Raw genomic sequence first — 24508 nt, 5'->3', positions numbered from 1 at the left:
TTTTTTCCAATTTCTTGTCATCAGTTTTTATGTAACAAACTTAATATAATCATCTAGTCATTTACTTAAAATAGTTGCTTTCAAGTTATACATGGATTTAATTATTTATTTATTCATCTGACCAAGTAAATATTTTCAATATTTGTTTGAGAAAATATTAAAGACAAAATATTATCTTTCATTTATTTTCTAATTTTATATATAAACATTTATATTGTATGCATGTTTAATAATTACTCAAATTTTCCATTCTTTTAATGGCATATAAGATATACTTTCCCCAATACACTATTTGTGTATACTATTTGTGAGCCTCTATTAAGGTTAGGCTAAGAAAGTAGCAATATCTTTAAAATGAAATTTAGGCAACCAGTTAATATTTATATAATATTATTTTTTGTTCACAAAATTTTAAAATGTTATTGGATATTTTGAATTCTTCACATAAATTTCTGCTCATTTTCACTTCATATTTCAAAATGCCCATCCTATTTTTTTACTATTATACAAAAACTATGATTTTCCTTTGGAAGTTTTAAAACTGCAATCAATAATCTGTTGCTATTTTGAGAAAGCTGAACTAATTACTAAAGTATACATCTTCCTGAAGTCAGTAGTATATTCAATAAGTTATATGCAGATCTCCTTACTCTTTCAATTTGATATGAGAATTTGAAAATATGATTAATTATTTTTGGTTACTTTGAATGTTTTCCGATCTTCAGATTTCTTATGTTTAGATAGAGTACTGCTTTGCCCATATTATATAAACAACATTCATAGTCTGATAAATATTTAGAATTATTAAAAAATTAAAATTTTAATGATATTTTACTTATAACATCCTTCATTGCTTTATATATTGAACATTGTGATACATAATAAGGTCAATGTGGAAACATTACACACAATTTTATAACTGTCCTTTTCTTATAATTTTCCAGCTACTTCAGCACACATTACAGGAGCTATAGCTATATAATAATCATAAGAACATTTGTGTGTGTATGATTCAAAGTCAAAAACTTATTTCTTTTTAAAATTATTGGATTTAGTTGTAAAAATTTCCATAGATAATTGTCATTTATTATCACTTCTATTTATCTTATTTTTATATCTTTTTAAAAATATATTTTATTAATTTATTCGTATGACATCTAAATTTTTATCTCATCCCTTATATCCTCCCATTCCTCCTTCCATCCCATTTTCCCCCTACTCCCCTCCCCTATGACTGTGACTGAGGGGGATCTCCTCCCCCTGTATATGCTCATAGGGTGTCAAATCTCTTCTTGGTAGCCTGCTATCCTTCCTCTGAGTGCCACCAGGCTTCCCCATCCAGGGGACATGGTCAAATATTGGGCACCAGAGTTCATGTGAAAGTTAGATCCCACTCTCCACTCAACTGTGGAGAATGTCCTGTCCATTGGCTAGAACTGGATAGGAGTTTGAAGTTTACTGCATGTATTGTCCTTCATTGGTGCCATAGTTTGAGTAGGACCTGTGGGCCCAGATCCACCCATCATAATGTTCTTCTTGTAGGTTTTTAGAACCCTTGGATCCATTTTTCCCCATTCTCCCATTCTTCTCTTACCTAAAGTCCCAATAGGGTGTCCTCCCCTCTGTCACACTTTCCTGGTAAGTGAAGACTTTCATGGGACATGCCCCTTGGGCTAGTGTCCAGATATAAATGAGTATATATGATTTGAGTCTTTCTGCTTCTGGGTTAACTCACTCATTATAATCATTTCTAGCTCAATCCATTTGTCCACAAATTTTGGAATTCCTTGTTTTTAATAGCTGAGTAATTTCCATAGTGTAAATGTAGCACAGTTTCTTCATCCATTCTTCTACTGAGGGACACTTAGGCTGTTTCCATGTTCTGGCTATTATGAATAAGGCTGCTATGAACATGCTTGAGCAAATGTTCTTGCTGTGTGCTGGAGCATCTTCTGGGTATATTCCAAGGAGTGGAATAGCTGGGTCTTGAGGAAGCCCTATTCCCAGTTTTCTGAGATAGCACCAGATAGATTTCCAAAGTGGCTGTACTAGTTTACATTCCCACCAGCAATGAAGAAGTGTATTTTTCTCTCCACATCCTCCCCAGCATGTGGTATCACTTGAATTTTTTCATCTTAGCCATTCTGTTGGGTGTAAGATGGAATCTCAGAGTTGTTGAAAGTTCAATTCTCAACTTCATATAGAAAAACAAAAAACCTAGATTACCTGAAACTATTTTGTACAATAAAAGATCCTCTGGAGGAATCTCCATACCTGATCTCAAGCTGTACTATAAAACAACAGTAATTAAAACAGCATGGCACTGGCATAGCAATAGGGTGGTTGATCAGTGGAATCTAATCGAAGACCCAGATATGAATCCACACACATATGGTCACTTGATTTTTGACAAAGAAGCCAAATATATTCAACGGAAAAAGGATAGCATGTTCAACAAATGGTGCTGGTCTAACTGGATGTCTACATGTAAAAAAAAATGCAATTAGTCACATATTTGTCACCCATGCACAAAAGTCAAGTCGAAGTGGATCAAAGACCTCAACATAAACAAGATACAGTAAATCAGTTAGAAGAAAAAGTGAGGAAGAGCCTGGAACACACTGGCAAAGGGCAAAAATTCCTGAACAGAACACCAACAGCCCAGGCCTTAAGGTCAACAATTAATAAATGGGACCTCATGAGGCTGAGAAGCATCTGTAAGGCAAGAGACACTGTCAAGAGAACAAATCGACAGCCTACAGACTGGTAAAAGATCTTCACCAACCCTAAATCTGACAAAAAGTCTAATATCTAAACTATATAAAGAACTCAAGAAATTAAACACCACCAAACCAAATAACCCTATTGCGAAATGGGGCTCAGAACTAAACAGAGAATTCTCAACAGAGGAATATCAAATGGTTGAGAAACACTTAAAGAAATGTTCAACCTCATTAGCCATCACGGAAATTCAATCCATTTATCTTATGAATAACCTCATGCCCAGAAACCTTTCTCTGTTGCTTAATTCATTTTCTACAGTAAGGCTTTTTTCTGCATATGAAAGAAAATATGTGATACCTGTATGTCCATGTCTGTCTTATTTCCATATATGTCTTATTTTTCTCAGCAATATCCCCTGATAAACTCTTCATAGAGGAAGATTGAAATGAGAATTTGAATATGAGTCAAGACCAAATGGTTTCTGATAATAGTATTAGACTTGACTAGATGAGTACACTCATTGAGTTCCCTTAACATCAAAGATTCAAAGTTTTTCTCTATTTCCTTTCCTTTGTATATTTTCCCTTTTCTCTTTCCCCATTCCTGAATTCTTAACCTTATAAACCTGGCTAGCCTTGAAGAGAATATATACCTGAATATGAACCTGAACCTCTGAGGGTGCTAAGATTAGAGGCATAACATCTGCTTTTATGCAGGACATATTAGACAAGCACTCAACCAACTAAGCAGATTACCCAGACTCATTTTCTTCATTTTAAAGATTACATTAAACATATGAACTTGAAATGTTATAATATAATTTTAAAAACTTGATAGTACATAGGATTTTTATATTTAATTAATTGTGTATACTGTCCTTCAGCAAACATTTGTCATTCTTGCCACACTTTAATGTGCAAGCTCTTTTATTGTTTCAATGTTTAAGAAATAGAAACTGGGAAAACATAAAATTGAATAACATAAGACTTAAAGTAATATCATATAAAATTATATACCTATATTGTAAATTAACAGTGCTAAAAAGTTTTTGAACCTTAATCAGTATTATTGAATATTAATTGCAACTAAATTCATTCTTTAAATTTTGTCTAATTAAATATTGTATTTTTTAATATGATCACTCATTATATAGTAGAGTCTTAACTACATACCATGGTCAGAAGCCACACTATTTTTTATTCTTTTTGGTAAGTCATAAATCTCATCTGGTTTGTTTAAGTGTAGCCATTTGTCTGCTGACTGTAATAACAATTCATTTATTCGATATTTTTGCTACATCTTACAGTGTTCCAATATATTAAATCTTTTGTGTCTCAGATAACCCTGAAATGTCTGTTATACACCATGAAACACTTGATTTAAGTTGTTTCTGATTTTAAATCCTAAATTTATGTTAAGAATTATTATTTAGGAACAAGTATATGGAAAAAGCATAAGAAACTATAGGAAATAAGTTTTCTTTCAGCCATCTGAATTACCTCACTTATATTTATCTTAGTACTGAGTTATTAAATATGAGTTAACATAAAATGTAAATTATCTGTATTAAGGATTGCCATGATGTTTTTCAAATGTCAATAAGTTAGGCAAATGGTGTCCTGGCACAGGGTATCACTATTTTTTATAGGCAAGCATTAATGAAAATGTATATGCATAGGCTTTATATTACAAATTTATAGCATGAACTATACAATTAATCTCTTATTACTATTTAGTATCAACCTATATTATCATATTATAGAACCAAATCAATTGAAGTTCTTTTAGCTTTGTTTTTTTGGTGACTAGCAGTAAGCATGTCATAGAAAAATATTCACAGAAAGAATTAAATCTTATAAAGCATTAGGATTTGCACATTTTAATATTTAAAATAGTTTTGTGCAGGGAATTTATGACAAGATAATTCTAACATACTCATTATATATTGTACATTAACGGAGAGCTAGACAAAATGTGTCTCCTAAGAAAATTGTGTTGTTTTTATGATTTTCATAACAAAGAAAAATGGAAGCATATTAGAAATCATTTGTCATGCAAAAATAAGTTCATTTTGGAGACAGTACACATATTAATTTCTAAAAATGACTATTATATTTTATTATTGTTGTTCTTATAAAACTTTTGTTGTAGCATTCAATGAGAATATAACCCATGAATATAAAATGCACTTTTCAAACTCCACGGCTTGAATTTATGTGGTTGACATTTTAAAATATGCATGTAGATTATTTATTTATTTATTTATTTATTTATTTATTTGGTTTTTTGAGACAGGGTTTCTCTGTGTAGCCTTGGCTGTCCTGGACTCGCTTTGTAGACCAGGCTGGCCTCGAACTCACAGCGATCGGCTTGCCTCTGCCTCCCGAGTGCTGGGATTAAAGGCGTGCGCCACCACGCCCGGCTTAAAATATGCATGTAGATTAAATAAAAGGAATTAGTAATTGACATCTGCTTATTGTCACAATTTCCATGAGTCATAGACATTGTGAAAGTTTCACATATACCTGCAGAAAGCTTAAACATACTTAAAAGCCATTATTATATTGTATAGAAATTATTAATTCATAAAGATATTTGTCTTTAAGTAAATTTTAAAGACTGTAGCCAAAGAATATGAAATTTTAGATTATATTTTTATATATTTTTGACATTTTTATATGGAACATTGAGAGCAACTATAAATTATGTAGTGGTTGTATTCTTAAGAACAAAAAAGAAAAACAACAAAATTAATTTAAGCAAAACATTCCAGTTGTTACCATCATAACAGATAACTAATTTAAAAACTGTGTTCTTTCTCATGGTCAGTATTGCAAAGAAATATGGCATTGAAGAAGAGCAAACTTCTGAATTTCAGCCAGTCATATTTTTTATTTTATTTTTTAATTAAAGATTTTTAATTTTTTTACTTATAAATTTATGTTATGACACATGTGCAATAAACTACCTATAGCAAGAAGAAGCACAAAACAATCAGGGATTATATAAATGTTACATTCATAATGTTTTGGCTATTTGTATTTGGCAGCCTTGAAGAAAATAGCTTTTTTATCAGCCAGCCATACTTTAACTGTTAGTTTTGAGTCCTTCAAAAGGACTTAGAGTTTGGCCTGCACACAGATTAGTTTGATGTTACTCTAGGAGTAATAAATGAATACACAACAAACAACAGTCCAAAAATCTTCTTGTTCATTTGAGAAGATTATCTCCCCAGGCTACAATAATTCAAATAAAATAAGATACTTGGGGAAAATACCTTCCCCTGCCTTTCTCCTAGTTCTCTCTCACTCACTCCCCCTGCCCCTCCCTCTCTCTATGTGTTTGTATGGGGTATCCATCTCTCTATTTGTCAAAAATAAGAACAATGGCTAAAGTTAATGAATCAGAAAATTAAAATGCTTGCTATCAAGTCTGATGTGCTGAGTTCATTTCCTGAAACTTCTATTAAAGAATGAGCAAAATTGACTCCTGTAAGATGTTCTCTGACTTCCATATTTGAACCATGGACACACTATTCTATTTGTATCACTATCACAATTAAATTCAGAAAATTAAAATATTTCTTTTCCTTAGGTCATATAAATAAAACATCAGATATTAGTGATACCATTTACACTAACATGAGTCATAGCAAGAATGTACATATCTAAAAACAGTAAATTAAAGTGAAACTCTTAAACAGATTCTCCAGAAATTACGTAGTACATACATATTAATGGTGCTCATGCTCAGGAGATGAAATTTCTGAATCTATTAACAATATTATACAATGCTCTTTGTTTGAAGCAGCCTAAAGTATTTATTTTGCCACTTGATTATCACTTACCAATGTTGAAAAATTACTAAATTAGAAGAAAGAAATACCTTACAAAGTAAGGAAATTAAATATTCATTGAAAAGAACTATGTTCAATAAAATAGTAAATATAATCTTTGCAAAACCAAATCTACTCATATCACTATTGACTTAAATATGTAGAAGATAATTTGCTATTGATATGCAAGTGAAATATAAGAGATAGATTTACTGCTTTTCAGATTGGGTAAAGGACACAGACGTTGAATACTTTTCATGCTTTTAATTTACAACATATTAAAACTGTTATATATTTTTCTTCAGTCACTTTTTGTTCCTGTGTGATAATGAATCAGAGAATAAATGTAGAAGTTTATAATTCTCACATTAGCTATCTCCCTATTATAAGGTTCTAATTTATGATAAAAAACTAGTGATACTTCCAGAAGACATGAATTTAGCCAGTACAATGCTTATTATAATGTCTGATGATCTGAGTCTATTCTTAATAACTTTATTGTTGAAAAAGAACACTGACTCCTACAAAATGTCCTCTGACTGCAATAGTTGCAACATAAGAAGGTGAACATAGACATACATGTACATACTAAACATAGAATCCATATGATATAAAATGTAATAAAATATAAAGATTTATATATCATTACTTTTTATAATATATTCTATTTATTTTCAATCAAAAATTATTTTCCATATATTTCATTCTGTTCAAAGCTTCTCCTCCCTCATCTCCTATCCTCCCCACTGTCTCACTCACTCAACTCCATGCCTCCTTTCTCCTTCTCTTTAGAAAACAAGCAGGCCAACAAACAAACCAGAACAAAATAAACAAAAATAACATATTACCTCATTTAATACATATTTAGCTTCTTTCGTCTGTCAGGTACTTTGAAATCTTATCATCAATACAATAGACACCCACTTGCTTTGGCTCATAAATAAGTAATGTAATATTCCTGTATCTCTAAATATTTATATAGTAGTCTTATTGTTCAAACTGATTTACTTCTTCACTTCCTGTGTTCTAGTCTAGAATACTTTTTCCAAAATTAATAATAAATGCATTAGAAATTTCATAATATACAATGAAACTTTATAAAATTATCATTTACCTGATTTTACATAATTTCATTTCTTGAGAAAATAAGATACACTTAATTTTATGTGCCATCTCATGAAATAAGCATTGCCATTGAACATAGTTAAACATATGCCCTCAAATATGCTTGCACTCACATTTTATCATTTCTTATAGCTTAAGAAAAACAAACTGTGTTATTTTTTACTGTTACTAATTTATGGTCTACTCTAAAATCATATGCTAAGTATCTTTGGCAATTATGAGTCAGAGTTAGAAGGATGTGGTAGAAGAATACACTACTATAAATCTATATCATATGTGGGTGAGAAATTAAAATTATTTCTGAACATAAAGTAGTTTCACAGCTCTTTCGACAAAATGGGAGTTGCTGCAACAAATTTCTTTCAGAAACTTCAACAAAAAGAGTAATGAAAGAAAAGAGTAATGAGAAATCTCCTAATAAAATGTAATTTTATCTGTGTTATCATCAGAAGTTATCCCTAACATTGGCATTATCCTTGTTGTCATCATCATTTCATTTCTTTGCGTATTAAGTTGGATATATAATTTTTATTTTGTTATTTTACTTTTAATAGATAAGACCACAAAAGCTCATTATGTTAATAAAGTACCAAATTAACTTCATGCATGTGAACAGCACACAATATTTAAAAGAGATTAATTATATTTATCAACTCAAAATTTGTTGTTTATATTTAAAATGTTTAAAATGCTTTCTTTGAGGTTTTTCTAGTATGCATTACATTATCATTTTCTGTAGTCCTCATATTGTGTATTTGGCACAGAGCCTTGTCTTTTTATCTAATTTTAACTTAGTGCTAACCATTCAATCTTTCCACACCTCTCTCACTCCTACTTCCTCTGGCCTAGTGGAATCACCATTCCACTTGAATGGTATGAAGATAAGTATTTTTTAGATCCTGCATGTATATGAGAAATCATTCATCCTTTCCTTTTTTGTACCATAAGGATTTCCATCTCTGATAATGTTATTTTCCTAGTGAAAGAATTTAAATTTTATAACTGAATAATATTCAATTATTTAAATGTACCACATATTAATTCTCTATCAGTTCATGTACATTTAGGTTGTTCCTTCCTTTTGTGTGTGTGTTTGCATTCTTTTAAAAAATGTTTTCTTTTCTTTTTTATTAATTATAATTTATTCACATTACATTCCGAATGCTATCCGCATACTCTTATCTTCCCATTCCCACCACTCCCTCTCCTTTCTGTTAAATTCACCTCCCCTATACCTCTGATAGGGGGGCCCTCCTACCCCACTGTCTGGAAAAACATATTAGGTCTTATCAGGATATCCTGTATCCCCTTCCTCTGTGTGCCCACATGCCATATTTTCTAGGGACAGTGACCAAATCATGGGCAACAGAGCTTCAGCAGAGCTTCAGCAGAATTGGAGCTGAGGTGTCCATTGGCTACATCTGAACAGAGGGTCTTGGTTCTCTGTATGCATTGACCTTGGCTGGTGAATCAGTTTGTGCAGGCCCCCCTTTGTCCCGAACTGCAGGCCTTGATAGTCTCCCAGTGGAGCACTTGGTCCCTCCTGGACCTTCCATCTAGCCACTCTTCCCTACAACTCTCAGTGCTCTGACCAGAGTCCGTCTTCAAGTCCCAGTATCTGTTCTGATTCCCTTCTTGGTGGAGTCCCTCAGAGGAGATCTATTTTGGGCTAATATACACTTATAAGTGAGTATATACCATGCATGTCTTTCTGGGTTACTCAGGATGATTGTTACTTGTTCCATCCATTTGGCTACAAATTTCTTTTTTTTTTTTTTTTTTTTTTTTTGGTTTTAAACTTTTCTTTTTTTTTTTTTTTTTTTTTTTTTTTTTTAATACATTTTTATTAATTTATACATATTACATCTCAGTTGTTAGCCCATCCCATGTATCCTCCCATCCCTCCCTTCCTCCCACTTCCCCCCCCTACTCCCCTCCCCTATGTCTGTGTCTGAGGGGGATCTCCTCCCCCTGAATATGCTCATACGGTATCAAGTCTCTCCTTGGTGACCTATTATCTTTCCTCTGAGTGCCACCAGGCATCTCCATCCAAGGGATATGATCAAATATGGGGCACCAGAGTTTGTGTGAGAGTTAGATCTTCTTCTCCACTCAACAGTGGAGAATGTCCATCGGCTAGTCCGGGTAGGGGTTCAAGGTTTTTACTGCCTATTTTTTCCTTGGCTGTTGCCACAGTTTGCGGAGGACCCCAGGGCCCAGACTCGCCTGTAGTTTTCCAGGACCCACTGGATCCTTCCATTTCCTCTTTCTCCCAGGCTTCTCACACCTAAAGATTCAATAGGATGTCCTCCCCTCTTACCCATTATTCTGGTAGGTACAGTTTTTCATGGGGACGTACACCTTGGGCTAGTGTCTCGATATAAGTGAGTATATACCATTTAGCTCTTTTTGCTTCTGTGTGAACTCACTCATTATGACAATTTCTAGTTCAATCCATTTGTCCACAAATTTTGGAAATTCCTTGTTTTTAATAGCTGAGTAGTATTCCATAGTGTAAATGTACCACAGTTTCTTTATCCATTCTTCTGTTGAGGGACACGTAGGTTGTTTCCAAGTTCTGGCTATTATGAATAAGGCAGCTATGAACATGGTTGAGCATATGTCCCTGTTGTGTGGTAGTACATCCTCTGGGTATATTCCAAGGAGTGGAATAGCTGGGTCTTGAGGAAGCCCTATTCCCATTTTTCTGAGAAAGCACCAGATAGCTTTCCAAAGTGGTTGTACTAGTTTGCATTCCCACCAGCAATGCAGGAGTGTTCCTCTTTCTCCACACCCTCGCCAGCATGAGGTGTCAGTTGAGTTATTGATCTTAGCCATTCTGATGGGTGTAAGATGGAATCTCAGTGTCGTTTTGATTTGCATTTCTCTGATGACTAAGGAGGTCGAGCATTTCTTTAAGTGTTTCTCATTGGCTACAAATTTCAAGATTTCCTTGTTTGTAATAACTGAATAGTACTTCATTGTATAAATGTAGTACAGTTCCTTTTTCCATTCTGCAGCTGAGAGACATATAAGTTGTTTCCAGAATCTGGCTTTTACAACTCTGATATTCCATCTTACATCTATCAGAATGGCTAAGACATAAAACTCAGTAAAGCACATTCTGGAAAAAAATTGGAGAAAGTGAAACCCTACTGAGTTGCTGGTGGGAGTGAAGACTTATACAACCACATTGGAAATCAGTCGGGTTCTTTCTCAGAATATTGGGACTATTTCTACCTCAAAAGTCAACTATACCACTTCTGCGTATATACTTGAAAGCTGGGCCACCATACAAGAAGGGACATTTGCTCAATTATGTTCATAGCAGCATTATTTGTAATAGCCAAAATCTGCTCTTTCCTTTTTATTCACTTCACCCTCCCTCCCTCTCCCGTACATTTATATCCCCACTCCTCAGAACACCGGGGGGGGCACCCACCCACCCCAGCTTATCAACTAGCACTAGAACCAAGCACACCCACTTATCTTGTGGCCTATAAAGGCAGTCCTACCAGTGGGAAATAATCAAAAAGCTGTAAAAACGGTCCATGCCAGAGAGAGGCTACTCTCACCTTATAGAGGATCCACCCACATAGCCTCTCCTAGTCCCTGAAGAGGGCCTAGGTCCAGTCCATTAAAGGTCTTTGGATCTCCCCTCTGTGTCCTGGTAGGCTGGCTCTGTTTACCTTCTTATGGAGCTCTTGCCACTTCTAGGCATTTTCTTCTTCCTCCACTTCCCATTGGATTCCTTATGCTTTGCCACTGTTTGCTTGTGTTTATTTCTTGACTCTATTTGATATAGCTGCAATGGCACTTGGGTGAAGATGTCTTTTTGATATACTGATTTCATTTCCTATGAGTATATATTTAGGGATAAAGATAGTGAACCACATCTTAATACTGTTGAGAACTATTTTGAGTTCAAATAAAGGTCAGCATGTTTTGACTAGTTCTAGCTGTTCTTTTTCAATGTCAGTACAAGACAACAGTAAAACTGAGTATCACAAAATTATACTTTATATTATTCATTGCAATATCTTTGCTCTGTGAACACTTAAACAAGAGCAAGTTTACCTTTTACTTTAGTTTCTCATAATCTATTCAATAAAATGAAATACTTCATTTAAGGAGAATGCGCTAAAATCTTAGGAAATATTTTACATGTAACCAATTTCCTACTTCTGTGTTAAGTGTTTTTCCCTCTCTAATATTTTATTGTGTGTGCAGGAAAACCTAAACTTCTGAACATGCAGAGAATAAAAATGTAAGGCATAATAATATGCCACTGAGCTTTAATACTTAAGGACAATATTCTCTTTCACATAAAAGTGTTCATATATGTGGATAGGTACTGTATGAATTTGTGTGTTCACATACTGAGGTGTCTTTGAGTTTCTTTCTGGTTGCATGAAAAGCAAAATGGGATTTTGCTGTATAATCACAAAATAAAGTGGTTGATATAATATATACTTGAAATCTTAGGAATTGCTATCCATAAGGTTGAGCTTTTATTACTTTTTCCATGAAATCATAAGAAATTACTAAGTGTCTCTCACCATATCATGGGTACATAGCTTTTAAAAGAAAATTGTAGATTAATAAAATATTTAAAATATATTAATAATGTGTTTTAACACATGTAAAAATATATACATTTACAAACAATAGATAAGCAAGTAAAGGAACAAAAATTCATAAATTTCCAATGAAATTATTATATTTAATAATGAATAATTTTTCAATTAATACAGATAATAAAATTAATAACATTTCCTCAAAGATATATGTATATATAATTGCAAAAAGTTCAATGAAATGGCCAATTATATTAAACTTAGAAACACTTTATTATTGGAGCAGAAAAATCTTGGACTTTTAGAAGTCATTTTTCCCCATCATTGTAGTAAATATTAAAAACAACAACAACAAAAACTATTCCATTAAAAGTAGTGCTAGATTACTTTTTAGGCTACTTACTGAAACAGCAAACCAAACATTAATTATTTTTATTGATACAGATGGGACAAAAATGTTCCATCCAGAGGCTCCTTATAGTCTTGTAAAATATAGTTTAGGCTGTAAAAATAAATGATAATTATATATAAAATATAAACCCTCAACAGTTTGCTCCTAGACCTGACTTCACTGCAAGTGAGTCCAGGACAGTCAAGGCTACACAGGAAACCCTGTCTCAAAAATCTAAACAAAAAAAATAATAAAATAAAAATTGAAAAGTAAAGAAATAATTTCCATCCAAAACTGAAAACTTCCATCCAAAGCCAGAATGTAGGGTTTTTTTTGGTGTGTGTGTGTGTGTGTGTGTGTGTGTGTGTGTGTGTAATGGTAATCATTCACCTTTTTACCACTACAACAAGAAAATGGATTAATGAATTATCATTAAGCAAAGTGTATTAACCCCTCCATATATAAAATTTTTAGGAAGTATAAAAGATTTACTTTCATTGATAGCTGGCCTATGGATGTGCTAAGAGACAATAATTTTATATAAAGTCCATTATATTTAACAGCAATACTTCTATATTTAACTATATCTTATTTACAGGCTTCTACATTATAATTAGCATCATGAAAAACTTTTTTTAAATTTTACTTTATTAATTTATTTATATTACATCTCAATGGTTATCCCCTCCCTTGTATCCTCCCATTCCTCGCACCCTCCCAATTTCCCCCTACTCCACTCCCCTATAACTGTTACTGAGGGGGACTTCCTCCCCCTTTATATGCTCATAGGGTATCAAGTCTCTTCTTGGTAACCTGCTATCCTTCTTAACTTTTAAGTAGTAATCAAGACACCCAGAGTCATTATTTTTTCATTAATAGACAGTATACAATGATAAGAACTATTATATGTGATACATTTAAATCATATATCATGCATTCATATGTTAGAATTTCATTGTAATAAATGAAGACGCATGGGAGCTAAAAATAATAGACATACAAGGCAAAAGTCTATATAATTTCTGCAACAAATCACAGGTTTAAAATGTCTAGCCAATGATCCACTGAATCTACAAGTGGGGACTGTTGCTAAACCTCTGACATGCACTCTGGTGCCCACAATTGGAAGACTGCCCCTTGGCAGATCGGCCTTGCGGCACAAAGAAAAAGGGGATGCAGGATATCCTGATGATACCTGATAGGCTACAGCCAGGCCTTGGTGTAGTAGGTTTCCCCCTAACCCCCTGTCAGAGATCTAGGGGAGGGGAATAGAGCAGAAGACGGAAGGAGAGTGGGAACAGGAAGATAAGAGCAAGGGGATAGCAATTGGAATGTAAGGTATGAGTAAATTATAATAAATAAAATATCTAAATCTTAAAATTTAATTTTCTGGACTAAAGATGTTACATTTACCTAATGTGCAATATTAAATATTGCACATAATTGCACATACAGACTTTTATCATAATGTATAATTTGTTCACCTTTACCGTTTTATTCATTTTTCTTTTTGTTTTGACAAGTATATAAATGAAAGCAGATAAACTAATGAAATATTATTATGATTTTAACATTGCTCAAACAATTAATTACATGGCCTGAGAACATTTTAGCATGTCTTAAAGCAGAAGTAAGATCATTTTGTGACAGAAGAGTTTTAGAGATACTGCTTTATGGCTTTCTAATCATATAATCCCACATTAGGCTTTTGGCTAAAGTATTATATTGTAGAGAATGGAAATTTCTATGATAGTTGACAAAGTGCTTTCCTGAGCAGAGCTTTACCAATGTGACAAACAGCTTCTTCAAATTTATTAATATTCATTGTTGTTTTGTGCTTAAACGTAAAATGACCCCCCACAATTTCCCAGCTGATTAAACAACTATATATACTTAAGAAATAATATAATAAATAAACAGCTATGTAATAGCAGTTGCTCAATATTTGTTCCCTCACAGAGTTCATAATTTGACTATGTTTGATTAATTTCTGGCTATTATTGCCTGGACATATAAAAAATTCAATAAAAACATTTTTATAAGTTTATTACATAAAACAAAGAAATTAAGACATTTTATAATACAGTTTTTTAACCAAATAATAGTCTAAGATGGTAATATATGTCATTTTGATCAGAGGAAAAAATAGAGGGAACCATAAACCCTTGGTAATATTGAATAAGGAAGATTATTTCTATTTTTCTGATTCTTCAAACACATGTGGACAAATTTAATGTAGATGTTGTGTAAAAATGTAACTTAAAGGTAGAATTTGTAGCTAATCATCACAAGGCTCTAGGTTTGATTCCAAATACCTAGTTTTGAAATTTAGTCCAGTTTGACCAAAATGATAACAACCTACACCCATTGAATTTCTGAATAGGGTTAGTTTTAGCTGATATAATATTTAAGTATAAAATACAGATTGGAATTTAATAACATCGTATTAAAATGCTTTGACATGCTTATTTTACAGATAAATTTATATTGATTTCATATGGAATTGAAATTATTTTGCACATCATTTTATATGTAGTCTATCATTAAAATTAATTTCATCCATCATCACTTTTCTAAAAACTTGATTAATGAGGCAGGCCTGGGTTTGTATGCTTGTAATCCCAGGACTTGGGGAGGTAGAGGCAGATGGATTTCTGTGAGTTTGAGGACAGGCTGATCCACAGAGTGAGTCCAGGACAGCCAAGGCTACATAGAGTACCCCTGTCTTGAAAAACGAAAACAAAAACAACTTGTTTATTGTGGCATTTTAAATTATTTAAGCCACTGTTATTTCTGCCATTGGAAAATGACTACTTGAAAACAAATTTGCCTTTCTTAAAAAATTACTTATGCAATACCTTATTTATCTTTCATTAGAGTTAATATAAGATAGTAATCTGGCTTCTTAATGCTAAGTTATACGTTACTAAATATTTTACTCTCTAACACACATAATTATTTCTGAGCATAAAAATAGCCCATACATTTCACATTTTAGAATAGTGTAAGAGCTTAATTTATGGCAGGTATTGAGTCAAGAATAAGATTTCAGTGGAATAACATACTGTCATTTTTTATTTATGAAAACATTTCTATGCATAAATCTACATTTAAAAATGATATAGTAAAAGAAGGTATAGGTATAAAAATGATTTTCTCTTGTCTAGTAATTTTGTCGGTAATTTTGGCAAATTAATGATTTGTACACTGTATTGACAAGAATATGTTATCCTTCAATGGACAATTTATAATGCTGTGACTAAACTGCCACTCAGTTAATTTCAATACCTATCAGAAACACTCAGGTTTTGTCATTTTTCATTAGAGCTGTATCTCATGACCACCTTTTTCTTCAACATGTCTTGGCAGCAGTGATTTCTGTTTAATGTGAGTGAATATTTGTAAATTGTAAGAAATGAGGTACTTTGGATTGGTGGAAAGATTTAAGTGCCGCAAGTATTAGTGAAGAAACTACTTTATTTGATTAATTGGAAGCAATCTTTTTACAGTCTGAACTCCATGAAGGAAGGGGTCTTGTTTAAATTCTTCATTCATGTTTCCCAAGTACTATAAGGAGTATCCTGTATAAAGAGCATTTTCAATAACTAATTATTGAATGATATTCTAATCTATCTAATTTTAACTATTATTTGACTACAATGTAGAGGAGTCAAATTGTTCTATATATTTAATAGTTATGTACATGTCCCATATAGTAATTAATGTCAAATTTGTATTGGTGGCCTAATTTAACCACTATAATATCTATTTTTCATTATACATAAATTCTTATTTGTTGATATATAGACCCATCTATCTGTATTTAGTAGATTCATGCTGCCCTAAGGAAGCTGTCCTCTGTATTTTAAAATTCATATTTGAAATGGTTTCAAAAATCAACTCAGTTTAAATACAAACATAACAAAACCATTATTACTAAAGAACAAATGGATACTGTGTAACTTCTGATATGTAGGGATTTCAGTTGTTCAAAAGCATGATATATGGGTTCCTCTGGATACAATAATGGTATGAACAGAATGAGAAGAATAAACAAGCAGAGATGATAAAGTGGCTTTCAAGTCAATTATTTGAAATAATTTATCCTAACTCTAATTCCCAGGAGATGACACCTGCATCTCCATGGGAACTATTTCATACACAGATTAATCTGTATCTTTTCCAAATTGTGAAATGCAACCACCTTGTCTCTGAATATTGATACTAACCCAAATTCATCCTTGCAAAATGTATTGTCCATTAACATTGTTTTATTTCCAAACTGACAATTTGACTCCACTGATTTAGACTTACAAACTATAAGCATCAGACTTACACTAATTTAAACTTTAATTCTTAGAAATTTAGTGAAATTTATAATAGATGTAGGTGCTTGCAATGAACAAAACCTGCAGTGGAACCTGGATGTGGTCTGAAGGTATACACATTAATGTAAAATATTACCATATGTATTGATGAGTATAAATAAACCTATTCATTTATAATAATGAACATGCCAGCAATAGAAATTAAGATATATATAAAGGGAATATAAACTAAGATATATATGGAAGCCAGAGACTGTACCTTTTTACTTCAGGTAAAGAATAACAATTGTATATGTAATGACACTGTAGTTGTGTGCACCCCAATGTTTGCTTGGTGGTGGGGTGTGGGCTTGCTATAAGAATGGCATATGTCTTCACTGTGATAAACCACTCATTTTTGGCATATTTACTGAAGTTACAACTAGGAGAGAAATTAATGATCACTTTCATTTCTGATGTAGGCTTAGGGGATTCTAAGTGAGGAATTTTGATAGCCAAATGATATGATAAACCACATTCATAACAAAAAAACGTAAAAAAAGTCACAGGCCTCAACAGGCTCTTTTAGAATGTATCTTCTGATCTATTTCTTACTTTCAAAACTAAGTACTTGAGATTAATGTTTGAGTGAGATCATGTGGCCCTTTCAATTTCATTTTTAAAGGTTACATGCCAGTTTCCAGAAGAAGTTGTTGGATCTATTGGAAATGGGGCTGGGAACCAAACCTGGAAGCTAGTGTTCTTAATCAGTGAGGTATCTCTTCTGCCTCCTGTACTTAAATTTTTATGTATCTACTGAGGTTTGTTAATTGCTTATTATCCATTGGATAAATTTGATGCCATGTAAATCATAAGGAAGGCTGCAACACAGTCAAAGGCAATATTTTTTATTTTGGCAGTCTACACAATTGAGCAGCTAGTAACTCACTAAGCTGAGTTCACAGGTATAAAATCCTTTATTGTGACTTTATTTTCACTTCAGATAGCTAGGTGTGAAGTATGCAACTCCCTTTCTACATGTTGTTTTTCATTTCACTTCATCCTTTTATTTTGACTACTCATTGTTTTCAAAACAAAACAATAAAGAAATATACACACATATTTTGGATAAGTCTGTCTTTACTATGAAGTTGTTGACTTGAATTCAAGCTATTATCCTCTCATTGATTAGCAATTCAAGTGGCAAAGTTTTTCCCCATCTGGACAGATAATTGGGGGGAAAGTGTCTTTCAAATCTAATTCTGTGCATACAAAGGAAAGAAAAGTACTTTATTCAGAACACTGGTACTAACTAAATAAGCATATACTGTTTGAGAGATATCACAACATTTTTTCAAATTATTCTCGCAGAAAGCATGACAGATATGATCAGATCAATCCTTCTGTGTTTCAGATTATCCGCATGCTTTGTTCTTGATTAAAATCCATCCTTCAATCTTACAGAAAGGAAATAATGCTATTTTAGAGATCTGAAGAAGCCATTCATAAAAGTAAATTATTTAACCCTAATAACACAGACTGGCAAGATCAGAAAAATATTTTTCCTAGAGACTTCAATATTCATGTGGTTGAGAAAATAGAAATGTGTGTTCTTGCTTCTATATATGTGCTGATTCCTTTGTCATATGGAAAAGATGACACTCGCCTACACATAAGTGTCAAGTTGTGAGAATCATTCACTAAACTTGAAAGCGTTCATTACAAAATTTGGCTCACTATGAACAAAATATTTTACATTTCTAAACTGTTGAATGAAGAAAAGAAATAAGAAAGGAAGAACATCACTGTTCCTAGGTATGGTAGAAGAGAAGTTTTATTATAGGGAAAAGTGAAAACATAGCCAGAGGTGGAGATATCTGGAAAAGTCCAAAGTAAATATGGCCCTGAGTAGAGTCATTATAAGGGAGAGCAGAGGGGAAATAGGTGACCCAAGAGAAGCCAGGAGGATAAATGGTAGACACAATGTCCAGAGTCTATATTGCAGCACAGCTAGGAGAAGGATTGGCCAGCCTCTTATTTGGTGAAGTATAGGGGAGGGGACAGGCTCTGCCAGCCATATGCTGTAACAGTAAGGGACTGAGGAGTGCTGGCAGAAGTGGGCTGCCAGGTTCCCTTTGATTTCTTAAATAGGCACCGCAGTAAGTCCTTTGTCTAGGTTTAAGACCTAACAGCTGTAAAGTTATGCAGATTTTCTTCCCCTAAATTCTTTGGCTTTTAAATTTTCAATTCAGTCAGTATTGCACATCCTCATACTAAAAAGGTAATGGACCTGGTTCATTTACATGAAGATAAAACCCAACTATTACATCTTTATTTCTTATAATGCAGCTCCCTTTTCTGAAAATACTGGGTGCCTCTGTAAGTATCAACGGTGTCAAAGGATTTAGGTGCCTAGGCTGCTAGCTAGTTTACTGAGTTAGGCCAAATATTTAAATATTTAAATTCCAGGTTGTAGTTAATAAATAAGTGACCTTCTACAGGGTCCTTAACTTGCATAGTTTCACCTTGAAATGATATCACAAAATGTCATTAAATATGGTGTCTAAAATAAAATTTCATAAACCTGATTACTGTTTATAAATGTAAATGTTGTTCATAAAATGCATTTATAAGTTGCATACCAATGTTAAACAGTTTATCTGAACATACAGAAAGCATAGGTGTTGGGTGACAAATGGAACTTTGGTGCTATATACTAGAAAGACTAATTTTTCAGAGAAACTTGGGACAAAACTTCCAAACCTTTGTCTTTCCTTTATAATAAACTCTTTCTTGAATTTTCAACAGAATTGCTATGCATCTTTTTAAGCTTCTCAACACATTATTGAGAAATAGTTTAAAACTGAGCAAATCCTCCATAATATATGTATGTCTTCATCAAACACACTGAAGATTGCTTTTTATACTATTGCCTATGGTTTGTCTAAATGTATGCAAATATTTGATTTTGGTTTTCTTTCTCAACTATGTGGCACAGACGTTTTATAATAATTAATTTAAAAATACTTGTTATATCGTTAAATGGCTATATATTTTACACAAATGTCATAGCTACACATCACGATCTATGACAGTAAATGGAATTCAGTGAGATATTTTATTTTGACTGTTGGGATAATTTGTTTCATTCCAAAAGAAATATCAACATTTTTGGAATTGTTTTTTATCATAATAGATTTCTTTTTTAATTTTTTAATGTTTAAATTCTTAAAGTTTTTAAATTATTTCATTCATATTACATCTCAATTGTTATCCCATCCCTTGTATCCTCCCACTTCTTCCAACCTCCCACTTTCACCCTATTCCTCCTCTGCCTGTATATGATCATAGGGTATCAAGTCTCTTCTTGATAGCCTGCTATCCTTCCTCTGAGTGCCACCGGGGTGTCCCCATCAAGAGGACATGGTCAAATACAGGGTACCAGAGTTCCTGTTCAAGTCAGTCCTCACTTTCCACTCAACTGTGGAGACAAGAACTCTCCTGTCAACTGTGGAGAATGTCCTGTCCATTGGCTAGATCTGGTTAGGGGTTCGATGTTTACTGCATATATTGTCCTTATTTGTTGCCATAGTTTGAACAGAACCCCTGGGTCCAGATCTGCACATCATAATGATCTTCTTGTAGGTTTCTAGGACTCTCTGAATCCTTCTATTTACCCATTCTCCCATAATTCTCTCCCCTAGAGTCCCAACTCTGTTTCATGTCATTTGTGATCCAAGTAATAAATTTTGTCTTAGCGTCTCAATAAGATATGAGTTCACTATTGTCTTCTCTGCATGAACGGCCAAATGGTTTCATAGATCAGAACATCTAGCCCTTGTTAGAAGTAGTAAATGTCACTCTCAGTTCATCAAATGAAAAATGAAGTATATTCTAGTGGTGTTGTCAGGCCACATGTATAAACAGTTCACCTTTCACTTTGTTTCAAGGGAGAGGCTGACATTTACTTTTTTTCAAAAACAAAAGTCTTGTTTTCTCTAGTGAATATTGTAGGCCAGAACCACTGTAATCCATCCTTTTTGACAATACCCAATTTACATAATGTATTCCTGAAATGGATTGATCTACATCTGTGTATTTTAGAAGTAAAGTATCCATGGCTATAAATATTGGCAGTTTTTCTTCTTTAAAGCAACACTGTCTTTAAATGCAAAATACATGTGACTAGATAACCAGAATTATTAGTAGAATGGAATACAACCACTTTGCATTACTTGTTAGTTTTTTTTAGTTATATTCATAGACCTCAAAGTCATACAGTATTAGAAACAACTCTATATTAAATATAAAAAATGCCATTATAAGGGCATAGTAGTCCCAATATCTCAGTAATCAGGCATCCCAATATGTAAGCTGAGACTCAAAAATGTTATACATTTTGACTAGAGGCATATAACTATCAAATAAAAATGACATTTAAACATCTAGATTCATTTATTGTTTATCTGTCTCCCAATCACAATGTTTTAAGCAATGGAAAAATTTTATAGTTCATTCAAAGATTCAAACAGCTTTATGACTTTGACTCTATTTTACTATTTGAAAGTCTGCTTTGAAAACAACTCCTACCTTTCAATGTACTATGAAAGCCAACTTCATTGAGATACTTTCAATTTCCTTTAGATTGCTTTCTATTGATGAAGACTATGGACAAAAGTCTCAGGTCCAAAAGAAAATGAAATATGACAACGTTTGGTGCATACCAAAGCATATGCTGGCATCCAGGCTCTCTTAGTAACACAAGAACTAAACATCTTCAACTCTCTGCCCCCACTTGCCATTCCCTTATGACCCTGCTATTTTGATACAGTTGAGGGGAATGTTTTTATTATAGATACAAAGGAGAGTACAGCCAGAGGTTTCTGTAGGGGTTTAGAACAGGGAGAAAGGATAAGTAAGCTTCTTTATATACACATTCATGTGTATAAAACTAGAAAATCAGCATCACAATCAAAATATTGAAGTTTTATGCTTCAAAAATTTCTTAATATTCTCAGCACTTAGTGTATTGGCTACCATATTATAGTCTATTAATTTTTTATATACCATAAAGTGCTTAAATAACATTTTATAAACTATATGAGTACTTATAGATATAAATGAATAATAAAAAATAAATAAATGAAACACATTTATCAATGGTATGAAACTTACTGAAGAGAGTTTCCTAGTAATATAATTTATAATATAAAATATAGAGCAGTAGTGCTAAATTGTCCCTGCCCGCGGGGTCTTCGGTGGGTACCTGTGGAGGGGGCAGACAAGTGGGGGGACAGGAGACAAAAAGAAATGAAGGCAAGTCTCGATTCTGATTAACTCCCATTTATTGAAAATTTTCACAGTTTTTATAGGCACAGGGGCATGGGTATTTGCATAAGTGAGGGTTGCTTTGGATACCTAACTCTGGAATGCTCCAGCAGGTGTCTACCTTTACAGTTAATATAATCACAGAAGAGGGAGAAATTCCACAGAGAAAGGGAAATTGGAAAAGATCTGGCTAGTCAGGAAAAAGTTCCTGGAACTGCTGCTCCCGGCAGCTGGCCTTTAATCTGATATTACCAGTAGTCTTACTGGAAAAGGTAGTTTATAGCCAACTAGGAGTAGCTCTTACTATGAGCTCGGGGGTCATAGGATGACCATCCCCCACAATAAACCACAACAGGTGTCTAACTGCTGAACCATGACAGGGTCAGCTGATTTCTGGTAAATGACAGACTGTTGGAGAAATAGGAAACTAGGTTCTGACAAGATGGCTGAACATTGGCCATATGGCCTACCGTCACCAACACTAAACAAGTAGATGATAACCCTTTTAGAAGTAGAATGACTCTTTCACAGATGTCTCCTAAGACCATCAGGAAACACAGTTATTTATATTACAATTCATTTTAGTAGCAAAATTACAGTTGTGAAGTAGCAATTAAAATACTTTTATGGTTTGGGGTCAGTACAACATGGAGAACTATATTTAAGGGTCATACCACTAGAAAGGTAGAGAACCACTGATATAAAGCTTCATTATCTGAAATATGGATTAGATCTGTTTTAATAGTTGTAGATAGTTTATGTGTATAAGAGCTTCGAAAAATGTCAGGAAAAGAGAAATCCATTATTCCTTTACTTTTATATTTAAAAAGAAGAAACTCCTCAAAAATCTCAGCAGTTGAGCTGAGGGCTTAATGATTTTAAACTGACCTGGAATGAGGACTAGTTAATTACATGTTCATTTTGTAAATGAAAATGTGGTGATGAATATTGATTAAACAAATGTTTTACTCATTGTAAATGAGAATTGTTAAAGGTAAATTACATTATTATTCATAAAAACCAGACTTTATAATGGACAGCATACAGTGCCCAAATAAGTGAAGATAATTTTCTTTCAAAAATGTGTAGTAGTTTACATTGGGACTTAGATCTTCTATGCTAACATGTTAAATATCCCACAAAGATGACAAGGAGTATTAGAATATGACAAAAATTTATTAATATAAGTTATTTTATCCTATCTGAGAATATGGCTAAACACAAAACACTACTTATGCATCTTTCATTATGCTGTGTATGATTCTTCGTAGTTTATACATTCTAAATAACTAGAAGTTCTAGAAATACCTACAATCTTGCCCTATATGACTTTGAAACAACTTTCCAGAAACTGGTTTCCAGTATCTCCTGATTTTTTTTTTTGCTTGATCTCTAAATGTTAAAAAAATCTTTTGTAAGAAGACATTTCTGGATGAACTATTCTGAAGTCTCAACTTTGTACTCTATACTCCTGTGAAATTGTGTTATGAAGAAGAGCCGAGCCAGGGAATAATTAAAATAGAACAAAAGATATTCAAGGACAATTTTAGTAAGGAACAAAATGGTGAGTTCCAAACTGGGCTCAGTTCTAAATATAAGTACACAAAAATTTATTTCCAAGGAGTGAGCTATAGTGTAAGGCCATGTTAAAAAAATAATGAAAGGAAAAATAAAGGATAAGTGAGATAATTGCAAATCTGATATCACAAACATGAGACCGAGTAATCCAAAGAACGTTTGGCAAAAGTTAGGATGAAGATGAGGTGCACCTAAAAATGTGTGTTATAGGAAAGGGCTTAAGACAGGTTGACAAATTTTGGTAAGTGAAATAGTATTTGTTATGATCACAACACTCATTACAGGCTAGTGAGGCAACATAGTAGGATTTTCTTTTTGTATGATTTTCATTGGCGTTGAAAATCAAAATTCAACAGAAATTTAGTATGAAATGTTACACAAAAAGTAAACTACTAAATTAATTTTCCTTTTTTTCAAATTAAAATGTAATTATATCATTTAATTCTCCTTCTAACCACTCTTTGTTAACTTCTCTCTCACTCACTGCCATACTAATTTATGGCTTCTGGCTTCCTTTTATGTTTTACTTATTCTTAAATATATAATTACATCCTGCTCATTCAATAGGTTAGGTGGTTATTTAAATGTGTAGGATTTCATGGCTGACCACTCAATATTGGATTATTCATCAGAGAATGGGAGT

General features: G+C 33.0%; 1 protein-coding gene across 2 annotated transcripts in view; it reads left to right on the top strand.

Moving 5' to 3' along the window:
* PCDH11X (protocadherin 11 X-linked) overlaps nt 1-24508 on the top strand; it is a 663262-nt gene that overhangs the window by 572146 nt on the left and 66608 nt on the right. The gene's annotated exons all lie outside the window — the stretch shown is intronic.

This window comes from Acomys minous (assembly GCF_964271855.1).
Source record: "Acomys minous genome assembly, chromosome: 7".
NCBI lineage: Eukaryota > Metazoa > Chordata > Mammalia > Rodentia > Muridae > Acomys > Acomys minous.
The sequence above is the reverse complement of the archived record's forward strand: the minus strand, read 5'-3'. Positions and strand labels throughout refer to the sequence as shown.